Source organism: Tamandua tetradactyla, chromosome 12 (genome assembly GCF_023851605.1).
Source record: "Tamandua tetradactyla isolate mTamTet1 chromosome 12, mTamTet1.pri, whole genome shotgun sequence".
NCBI lineage: Eukaryota > Metazoa > Chordata > Mammalia > Pilosa > Myrmecophagidae > Tamandua > Tamandua tetradactyla.
Window position 1 is genome coordinate 64,411,935 of NC_135338.1, and position 10,555 is coordinate 64,422,489.

The 10,555-nt window shown below is 51.0% G+C and overlaps 1 pseudogene; it reads right to left on the bottom strand.

The window, feature by feature from the left end:
- Positions 1-8,999: 8,999 nt before the first annotated feature.
- Positions 9,000-10,275, bottom strand: LOC143651561 (AN1-type zinc finger protein 6 pseudogene; annotated as a pseudogene).
- Between the last annotated feature and the right edge of the window lie 280 nt (positions 10,276-10,555).

The window sequence follows — 10,555 nt, forward strand, 5'->3', positions numbered from 1 at the left end:
AGCCTGCATGGTCATTTCACAGAACTTCTCCCCAACAGCTGTCACTAATCCCATTTGCTGATGAGATGGGGTCCGGCTTGCCCCCAATTCCACAGCGAGGAGGTGAAGACAGCAGGACTCAAGTCTGGGCAACTGAGAGGCCCAGCTCTGATGGGCTCACTGCACAGGATGCCCTCTTTGCCGGCTGGGCACAGCCAGGACTGGGATGGGGGGCCCCGGCTTCCAAGGCCCCTCCACCTGTGAAGCTGCCAGTGCTGTGGGGTTCAGGAGAAAGGGGGTCCCTGACGGCCAGGGTGGGTGCAGGGCCTGGAGTGGGCCAAGCCCGGCTGAACTTGCAAGGCTGGTCAGGGCCTGGGAAGGAGGGGAAGCAGCTTGAACAGGGGCCACCTGGGGCCACTGCAGGGGGAGGTGGCTGGGGCTCAAGGTGAGGGGAGAAAGAGTGGGCTGGGGGCCACGAGGGCAGGGGAGGGCTGATGGGGAAGGCCTTCCTGTGGACCAGGGAGCAAGCGCCAGTGGGTGTTTCCCACAGGCAGGTGAAGCAAGAACCACAGCAAACACAAGGCTCCCAGGAGCTGCCTGGTGGAAGCAGGCATGAGATGCCCCCAGGCCCAGGAACTCTGGAGCCACGTGGGATATCCAGGACCCATGTGCATGTGCATACGCGCGTGTGCATGTGCGTGAGTGCATGTGCATATGTGTAGGCATGTAAGGAGGGGAACCCAGTGGCATTTGGGCTGTTACTGTTCCTGGGAATTTCTGCCAGGTTTTTGGGACTTCTTGGGGAAGTGGACACAGCGAAGGGAGTCCCTGTCCCCACCAGCATGGCCCAGGAAGAAGGCTGATCCCTGGCCTGGCCTGGTCCTCAGGCCACTGCCAAGACACAGCAACTGTGGTTGGCAGCTGCTGGGGGCAGGAGAGGCCACCCCCATGCCCTGTGCCCCCTCCAGCAGCAAATTTTGCTCAGTTAGCTTGGACCGGGCTCTGTCTCCATGCTTAGGCGTCGATCTATTGCAGATCAGATATGCCTGGGTGGTCAGGATGGTCGGCCCCTGGGTCGATGCTCTGGCTTCCCCTCCATCGTGTACATGTGCCAGGGACAGGCGAGTTTGAGAGCTGGGTGGGGCTAGGGAGTGGCCTGCAAGGAAGACAACAAGTGACACTTGTTTCAGAATGCAGAGGCCCCACCTTCCTTCTGGGACCTCACCTTCCCCACACCTGTCACCAACCCCCCATCCCGGTCCCTCCAGATGGTGGCTCTAGGGAGAGAAGTGGCAGGAATCACAAGGCTGACACAAGTCCCGAGGCCAGCGTGGGAGGCACAGGGTGCTTAGGGCACACTGGGGTCCCTGAACAGTTAGGGGTGCCTGTGCACCCCGCAGGGGTGTCCAATGACATGGGACAGCCAGCTGTATCCAAGGGCCCCTGGGAGAAGGAGGCCACCACCCAATTCCTCGGTCCCCATCCCACAGTCGTGACATCAGAATCCCTATGTGGGGACAAGTGTCCAGTCGCTCAGGGCCAAGGGCAGAGACGGGTGGGGACACTCGCTGGGCGGGGCAGGAGTACGGGCTGAACTGTGTCCTCCAAACCCTCCATGCCCTAGCATGTGCCCTTACTTAGAAATAGGGCCTTTGCAGCTGGAGTTGATCAGGTTAGACTGAGGTCCTTCAAGGAGAGGGGCCCTAAACCAGGGTGGCTGGTGTCCACCCAGGAAGCCACAAGAGGCCCAGGAAAGGAGGCCGCATGAGGGAGAGGCGGGGCTTGGGTGCTGGGGCCATGAGCTGGGGACTGCTGGCACCACAGGAAGCTGGAAGAGCCGGGGCATTTCTCCCTGAGAGCCAGTGACGAGGGCCTGCCCACCAGCACCGATATCTTGGACATCTGCCTCCAGAACTGCAGGTCAAGAGATTTTAGTGGTTTAAGCTGCCTAGTCCTGGTCCTCTGTTACTCAGCCCCAGTAAGCGCAGGCCACAGGGGCCATGGCCCAGGGCCAGCTCAGTCGGGACATCATAAGTGGTGGAGCAGAGCCTTCAGAAGCATTCCTGGGTGCCTGTGGGCTGTGGAGCTCGGCTGTTCTGAGCCAGGGCCCACAAGAATGTACTAGCTTGACAGAGAAAGGGCAGGTGACTGGGAGCCCATAGAAATTTTTTCTCTATAAGCCTGTCCAAGGTTTCCGGAACCTCCTAGGAAGCTTCTGGTCCACCCTTGATAAGCCAGGTGGCCTTCCAGGCTCACTGCACAGCCCTGCAGTTACTGGGCAGCACCCGGTTCCAGGGAGCATGGGCCTCCACCACCAGGCAGACCTCCAGGGTTGTGGAAGCTGAGGTATGTGGGCCCTCGGCCTCCTGCCACCTTCTTCCCCTTTTCTCCAGAGGGGCTGTAGGCTCCATCTGTGCCACCCCTTACCCCTGACAAACCGGGGCTGACCTGTGAGTTTAACAAGTCCTCTCAGCCTGGGGCCCTCTCAGGCACATTCACAAAGTGGAACTGTCCCCCTGAAGGCCAGGCCTGGCTGGTTTCAGACACTCTGTGGAATGTGACAAGGAAATTTTTTGCTTCCGATGACACAGCCCAAGGGCTTTCCACAGGCTGGGCCTCCAGGCAGCAGCTCGGGCCCTTTTCACGGGAAAAATGATGAGAAAGAGATGAGAGATGAGAAAGTCAGTCCAATGTGGGCACTGGGGGTTCTTAGAGGAACAGAGCCTGCCAGCCACCCCAGTTCTGAAATGAGGGGGTCTGAAACCCTCCCCACCCCAAACCAGAGAATCTCATCTCCTCAACACACTGCACGGCAGCCCCCATCCAACCAGGAACATGTCCATCTCTTTTCTCAAAAATGCCCAACACTGAAGTCCCATTCCCCCTCCCTGCTCCTGGAGTTGCCTCTTGCAGGGAAGGTCCTGCCACCATCCCAGGGTTGCAACCAGGAACCCAGGAGTCTCCTCTTCCAAATGGGCACCAAGTCCAGACATTCTTCATCCTATCCCACTCTCAGCCCTTGTCTACCCTACAGACATGCTTTTAGGTTCCTGGGCTATTCAGGCAGATACTGTGCAATGGGTTGGCTTAAACGGTGGGGATTTATTGGCATACAATTTTGAGGCTAATAGAAGTCTAAATCAAAGCATCTTCAAGGCAATGCTTTCTTCCCAAAGATGTGGCATTCTGGGGCTGGCTGCCAGCCATCGTGGGTCCTGGGCTTCTCTGTCTCCTGGCCATGCACATGGCAACCTCTCCTGGCCTCTCTTCTTTCCTGGCTTCTACTGACCTTCACCTTCTTGCTTCCCATGGATTTCTCTGTGTCTGCATTTCATTCTGCTTATAAAATACCCCAGTAATAGGATTAAGACTCATCCTGACTGAGGTGAGTCACACTTTAAATGAAGTAGCCTCATCAAAAGGTCCTATTTATAATGGGTTCACATCCACAGGAATGTGTTAAGAACATGTTATTATGGGGTACAGAGCTCCAACCACCACAGACACTGCCTTAACTCAGCTCCTTAGCTTCTTCTCAGAACAGAGTTACAAAGTCCTGTCTCTGGGGACTGAGGCCCTCTAGCACCTCCCACATTGCTGCCATCCCCAAATTGCAGATCTAAAGGAACCAAGACATTCTGAACATCCCACTGTCCTTTGAATACACAGGCTTCCTTATAACTCTGTACCTGCCTGGAGTGCCATTTCCCTAGCCCTCTCTGCCTGGCAAACTCCTATTCATCCTTCAAAAACCAGAACACATGACCCCTCTTCCATGAAGCCATTATCTAATCATCTCTAGCCACTCACCCCAAGATTTAGAAACCCTTCCTCTAGGTACCCTAACCCAGTTTGTGCTTCTGTTATAAAATTATGGTGTGGTATTATAATTATCTGACTATATATATAGTGGGATTGAAATGTTGCTATTTCTTTTAAGCCAACAGGGCCCTTTCCATCCTTTCTTCTTTCATTGTTTCCTTCCTTTTGGTCAGGGCAGGGGTGGGGGAAGGTGAGAAGTGTTCTTTGGTTGACCAGATTCTCTAGGGTGGGGTTCTTGGTCTTGGAAGGTCAAGTCCAAAGCACAGTTTGGAAGGGGAGGTGCAGGTCCCAGAGGGCGGGGTGGGAGCTTGCTCCAGCTAACCCCTGGGGTAGGCTGACAGATGAATTCTCATTTCCTTGTGGTGGGTTCTGAGACAGGAGAGGGGGTCCCTGGGAGCTGAGGAGAGAGGATGTGAAATAGAGGACTGTGTCGAGTAAAGACAAGTTCTAAGCGAAGGAAGGAGGCCCTGGCAAGGAGCCAGTGGGACTCTGGCTCAAGGCTTCTGAGGGTCTTGCTAGGGCGCCCTCCTGGCCTCCCTGATCAGTGTGTGTGTGGGGGCGGGTGTTGTCCTGGCTAAGTGCCCCCCTGGGGGGAGGGGTCTGAGCCACATTCCAGGGGCAAAGATACCCAGAGCAAGTGGGGGTCAAGAAGAGCCGGTGGGAGATGAGGAGGGTGGGAGATGGGTCAGAGATGTTGGGCAAGCACGGAGGAAGGACCAGTCCTATTCAGGGGGCCACTGCCCTTGGCTGGGGAGAGGGGCTGGGGCTACTTGACTTAGCAGTTTGTTGGCTAGCTAGATAGGAAGTGGCGAGCTGGGGCCCCTGGGAACAGCAGTGGTGTCCCTACTGTCTGTACCTGCTGCAGAATGAGTTCCCAAAGCCACAGCACTTTCTCCCAGGAGCAGCGCTGCTATCTGGAGGAGATTCTGCAGAAGCAGTCTTGTCCCCAAGCCGGACTCCGAGCGGGGGAAGGAGGATGGCCTTCTCAAACCCCAAATCAGCCTGAGGGTTACTTTAACAGCTTCTCCAGGGGACTCTGCGGCGGCGGTAGTGGGGTTCTCCCACCCTGGGCCCCCTATCCCTTGCCCCTCCCCCGACCCACTCCCCCACCCCATTCCCAGGCACCCAGAGCGGCTGGGCTCTGAGTCCAGGTGGCAGCTGCATGTGCTTCCTAATAAAATGGAAGAAGGAATCGCAAAGTCCCCTTGCACTTCCAGCTATGCTGGGGGCAGTCACTGGGTGTTATATTCTGATAACTTGAGCTCGATGTTCAAGAGTGCAGTAGCCCTTCTGCCCTGGCGTCTGCGTCCCTGATGAACCTTTTTAGTTGCAGAGCAGGCCACTTCCAAGAAGTCTAGGACTGAAAAACTCATGGCAGTGGCCTGTTCGTGTCAACTGTCCAGGGATAGGGTGTGTGCCAGGGGGAGGAGGGTGGGCAGAGTGCTGGCCTCCATTTTCACTGTGCCCTGGAACTGGAGGGAACCCACCCAGCCTCACCCCATCTCCTAGCCTGGCTCACACCCACCTTTTACCCGCCCCTGCCCTGGAAACACAGGGCAGAGGGGACTGTGTCCTCCACCGACACCCCTGTCCCTCTGTGAGTTTGGGGTGCCAGGCCCAGACAGCCCAGCATCTGCAGCACCCCCACCCTTACCCATCACCCTATGAAGCTGGACGCAGGGTGCTCAGTGTGTGGATGAAGAGGCTGCACCCCCAAGAGTTCAGGGACCTCCCCCCACCCCTGCAGTTCACAGCTAAATTCAGGATGCGGACCCCCCACTTGGGCTCCAAAGTCAATGGTGGCTGTGATGGGACATGGTCACCTTCAGCCAGTTCTGCCCGTCCCGTCATTGTTTTCCGCCTGCTTCCAAGTCCTCCGCAGGACAGGGGTCCCAGGCTGTCAGGCTGTTCCCCCGTATGGCTCAGCTGAGGGATTGAGTGGGCCCTGCCAGTGTCCCTGTTCCCCCAAAGTCAGGCCTTCACTGCAGACTCAGGGTCAGTCCGTGAGGAGATGGGGGTGCCCGTACCCTCCCCTCTGGGGGTTGCTGCCCATTCTGGTCCGGCCCACTTGCTGGGAGGTCCTGGTAATGGGGCCAGGGGTCAAGGCCCCAGCCATCTAAAGATGGCGCCTTCAGCTCCGAGGCTGCGCTCCACACCTCTCGGGTTCTGGAGTCTCTCCTCTCTGGACCACGGCTGTCATGTTTCCGGGCGGGCCCAGACGACACTACTGAAGTGTCCCGCGGACCCCTCACCCTCCCGCAGCAGAAACTGGCCCCGCGCTCCCAGAGCCCCGATTCCGCAATTTCCGTGCCCCCCACCCCACCCCACCCCTCCGGAGCCAGGCGGCCGCCTGGAGCGGACCACGCAGGCAGAGGAAGGGGCGAGAAGCAATGCGAGGGGAAGCGCTGCCGGCGCTGTGAGCCCCCGCAAGCCCGGGGCCCGGCCTGCCCCGCCAGCCTCCCACGCCGTGCGCCCAGCGCCTAGCGCCCGTGGGCGGCCATGGGATGTGGCGGGACATTCCTCGATGTTACCGGTTGGGCAGATGTCCCTCAATGTGTTAGCGTGTCGCGGTGTATCAAGACAGCCCAGTCAGCCCTTGTAGCGCTGGGCTCCGGGGCGGGACAAGGGGCAGGACGCGCGCGTGGGGACGGTGGCCTGTCTCCGCGGCCACGGGGGCGTCTGCGTGGGGAGGCCCTCTTCTGGCTGTGCTTTCTTTTCTTTTCTTTTTTTTTCTGGCTGTGCTTTCGGAGTGGGTCTGGGGACTCCCGGAGCTGGCATCTGTGCGCACCGCTGCCCTTCCGCGCCTTTCATCCTGCGTGCCCTCCTTGTTGCAGGCGACAGCCAGGCACCAGTCGCGGGCCGCGCGTTCTGGTTTTGCTTGAAATAGCCTGGAAACAGCAGGGAATGTGGCTGAAGGTATCTGAGTATTTGTGGCTGTGCAATCCCAGAATCAACAAATACCAAATCAGCAGAGCAATAAAAATAACGCCAACTATCAGCAAATAATAATGCATCAGAAACCCGCTAGGAATGAGAGCGGGGTGCAGCATCGTGGCTCCGTGTCCACAGCCTGCGCAGAGCGGATTCGTGGGCAGAGCCGGGTCGGCTTCCTGGGTGCACAGCCGCAGCCAGCAGGCCAATTAAGAGAATCTCCTGAAGTTCTATTCTATTCTGTTCTTTTTTAAAAAAGCTTTTTAAAAATAAAATTCTAATATTAGAAGAGTTTTTAATTTACAGGAAAAGTATGAGTTCCATATCCCCACACCCAGTTTCTCCCATTAACTCTTTTTTTTTTCCTATACAAAGTTCCATGTACTTAAGGTGTTCAATCAACTATCTACATAAGTTATATTAGGAGATGCACTAGTCAAAGTATAGATTTTTACCAAATAAACATTTTTTGCTTTAGTCTCACACATTAGTTGAAATTTAAAAATATTAAGCACCATCTATTTTCAGCACACTGCAGTAATGACATTCCTCTGTTCTTCCTCATGCAAAAACATTTTTTAAATTTGTACATTTAGTCACTATCATTATACACTCTAGGCATTCCTAAATTACACCATCTCAATCTTTATCGTCTATCTTTCTTTGTGATTTCATTTATGCCCCAGCCCTCCTCCCTCTATCATTCTCATATGCAGCTTCATTCGGTGTTTTAACATAATTGCATTACAGTTAGGTAATATTGTGCTGTCCATTTCTGAGTTTTTATATTCAGTCCTGTTGCACAATCTGTATCCCTTCAGCTCCAATTACCCAATATCTTACCCTGTTTCTATCTCCTGACGGTCTCTGTTACCAAGGAAATATTCCAAGATTATTCACTAATGTCAGTTCATATCAGTGAGACCATACAGTATTTGTCCTTTTGTTTCTAGCTAATCACACTCAGCATAATGTCCTTAAGGTCCATTCATGTTGTTACATACTTCATAACTTTATTCTGTCTTACAGCTGCATAATATTCCATCTTATGTAAATGTCACAGTTTGTTTAGCCAACTGTCTGTTGATGGACATTTTGGCTGTTTCCATCTCTTGGTAATTGTTAATAATGCTGCTATAAACATTGGTGTGTAAATGTCCATTTGTGTCCTTGGCCTCGTGTCCTTTGAGTAGAGACAGCATATAGATGGGTCCCATTTTTTAATCCATTCTGCCAGACTATGTCTTTTGATTGGAGAGTTTAATCCATTAACATTCAGTGTTATTACTGCATGGGTAGTACTTTCTTCTACTATTTTGCCTTCTGGATTTTATATGTCATATCTGATTTTCCTTCTTTTTACCTTTACTCATAGTCTTCCTTTCTACACTCTTCTCCACACCTCTCTCTTCTGTCTTCGTATCTGTCTCTAGTGTTCCCTTTAGTATTTCTTACAGAGCTGGTCTCTTGGTCACAAATTCTCTCAGTGATTTTTTGTCTGAAAATGTTTTAATTTCTCCCTCATTTTTGAAGGACAATTTTGCTGGATATAGAACTGTTGGTTGACAGTTTTTCTCTTTTAATAATTTAAATATATTATCCCACTGTCTTCTCGCCTCCATGGTTTCTGCTGAGAGATCTGCACATAGTCTTATTGGGCTTCCCTTGTATGTGATGGATTGCTTTTCTCTTGCTGCTTTCAAGATCCTCTCTTTCTTTTTGACCTCTGACATTCTGATTATTAAATGTCTTGGAGTATGTCTATTTGGATCTATTCTTTTGGGGTATGCTGCACTTCTTGGATCTGTTATTTTAAGTCTTTCATAAGAGTTGGGAAATTTTCAGTGATAATTTCCTCCATTAGTTTTTCTCCTCCTTTTCCCTTCTGTTCTCCTTCTGGGACACCCACAACACATATATTCATGCGCTTCATATTGTCTTTCAATTCCCTGAGTCCCTGCTCATATTTTTCCATTTTTTTCCCTATAGTTTCTGTTTCTTGTCGGATTTCAGATGTTCTGTAATCCAGTTCAGAAATCCTATGTTCTGTCTCTCAAAATCTACCATTGTAGGTTTCCATTGTTTTTTTTTTTTTATTTTCCTTTTTATTTAATCAAAGACTGGTGGATAAACATAAATACAGCACAATTACTTCAGATCATTCTTCATATTGGGTACACACAGACCAGTGAATGTAATCTGAAAGAAACCTGCAGTCAGCAATGAAATGCGTACAGCTTTTCCTTCCCTTGCTCAAAAAAAATTTTAAACCACACAAACTTAGAATCTCATCAGCACACTCTCTCCTGTGACAAATGATTCAGACATAAATAGTGGGTGCAAAGAAACTATATGCTAACATATGTATAACCTTTGTTAATGAAAAAAACAGAAGCAGCCATAATGATTAAGATACATTCAGTTACTGATAACTAGTTATGCCCTAAGGGGCATTATCAAAAGAGAAATCGTGCTGCAGAGAAAAGCTATATATACATACACAATGAGAAAATAAACAGCAAGATTAACGCATGCATGTTTAATACCGGAAAAATCACAGCCCTCCAAAATTTCTCCACGTTTGTTATAAAAAGCCCTCTGCACTCAACTAAAATTAAAATGATCTTAAAAGGATAATACTTGCAAAGTTTAAGTCTTTTCAGCCACAGAAACTGCAATGGAAATAAATGTTCAGAGTCATTTTCAAAACCAAAACTAAAATCTATTCTTCTGATGTCATGCATGATTAAAAGGTCTATGCAAGATACATTGCTCTACATTCCCAATGACTAGGAAAAAAAAGCTCAAGTCAATTTTTAGTTTGCAGATGGTCAAAGGATTTTGTATTCCAGCAGTTCAAATCTTCTGGATCTTTTCACCAACAACTACTGGATTTTCTTTTCTGATTTTCTCAACAGCATCGGCTTTGTAATTGTAAGAGCAATTGTGTACATCTGAGTAACGGTGTACACCACAGTAAACATTTCCACACCGGCATTCAAACCCAGTAAGTCCCACTTTCTTCCTACACATGAAACAGCGATTCTTCTTTTGTTTTGGTTTTTCAAGAGACTTGCTTTGCTCTTCAGATGGCTGATGTGCTGTATCTGATACTGAAGATGGAGGATCACATTCAAGAGGAACAAGGCCCTCTGCTCTGGGTCCTTGCAGATCTTCTGTTTCAGGTACTGCTTTGTCCACAGATGAACTGTCCACTTGGGAAGAAGCTACAGATTCTGATAAAAGTGACTGATTTGATACAGGGCTTGGCTGCATAGGTGAAGACATAGGGTCTAACGTTGACTGAACTTCTGGGACACTGCCATCTGTGCACTGAACAGGTAAAGACTCAGACAGACTACTGACAGAAGTTGCAGGTGGGCTTACTCTACCATTACTACTATTCTGTCTTTGAAGGTGTTGTTTATAGCACATTGAACACATGCCATTTGTACGAGGGTTTCCATAAAATCTGCAGCCAGTGGAGCAAAGCATAGGCACTTGGCTGTGATTAGTTTCTTGAGCCATGTTCCTCTGTTGTACACCTGGTGGCGGCCCTCCCCGCCGGATGCGCTGCCCGCCGCCGCTGGTTGCCGCTGGTGAATGGGGACAGGTGAGGCCGCCGAACCTCTGCTCGCTCCGGCCCCGCCGCCGCCGCCGCCGGCCCTCCATTGTTTTTTTCATCTCTTCTACTGTGTCTTTCATTCCCATAAGTTCTGTGATTTGTTTTTACAGACTTTCAGTTTCTTCTTTTTGTTCTTTCCTTGCATTCTTTATATCCTCCCTCAATTCATTGATTTAGTTTTTGATGAGGTTTTCCATG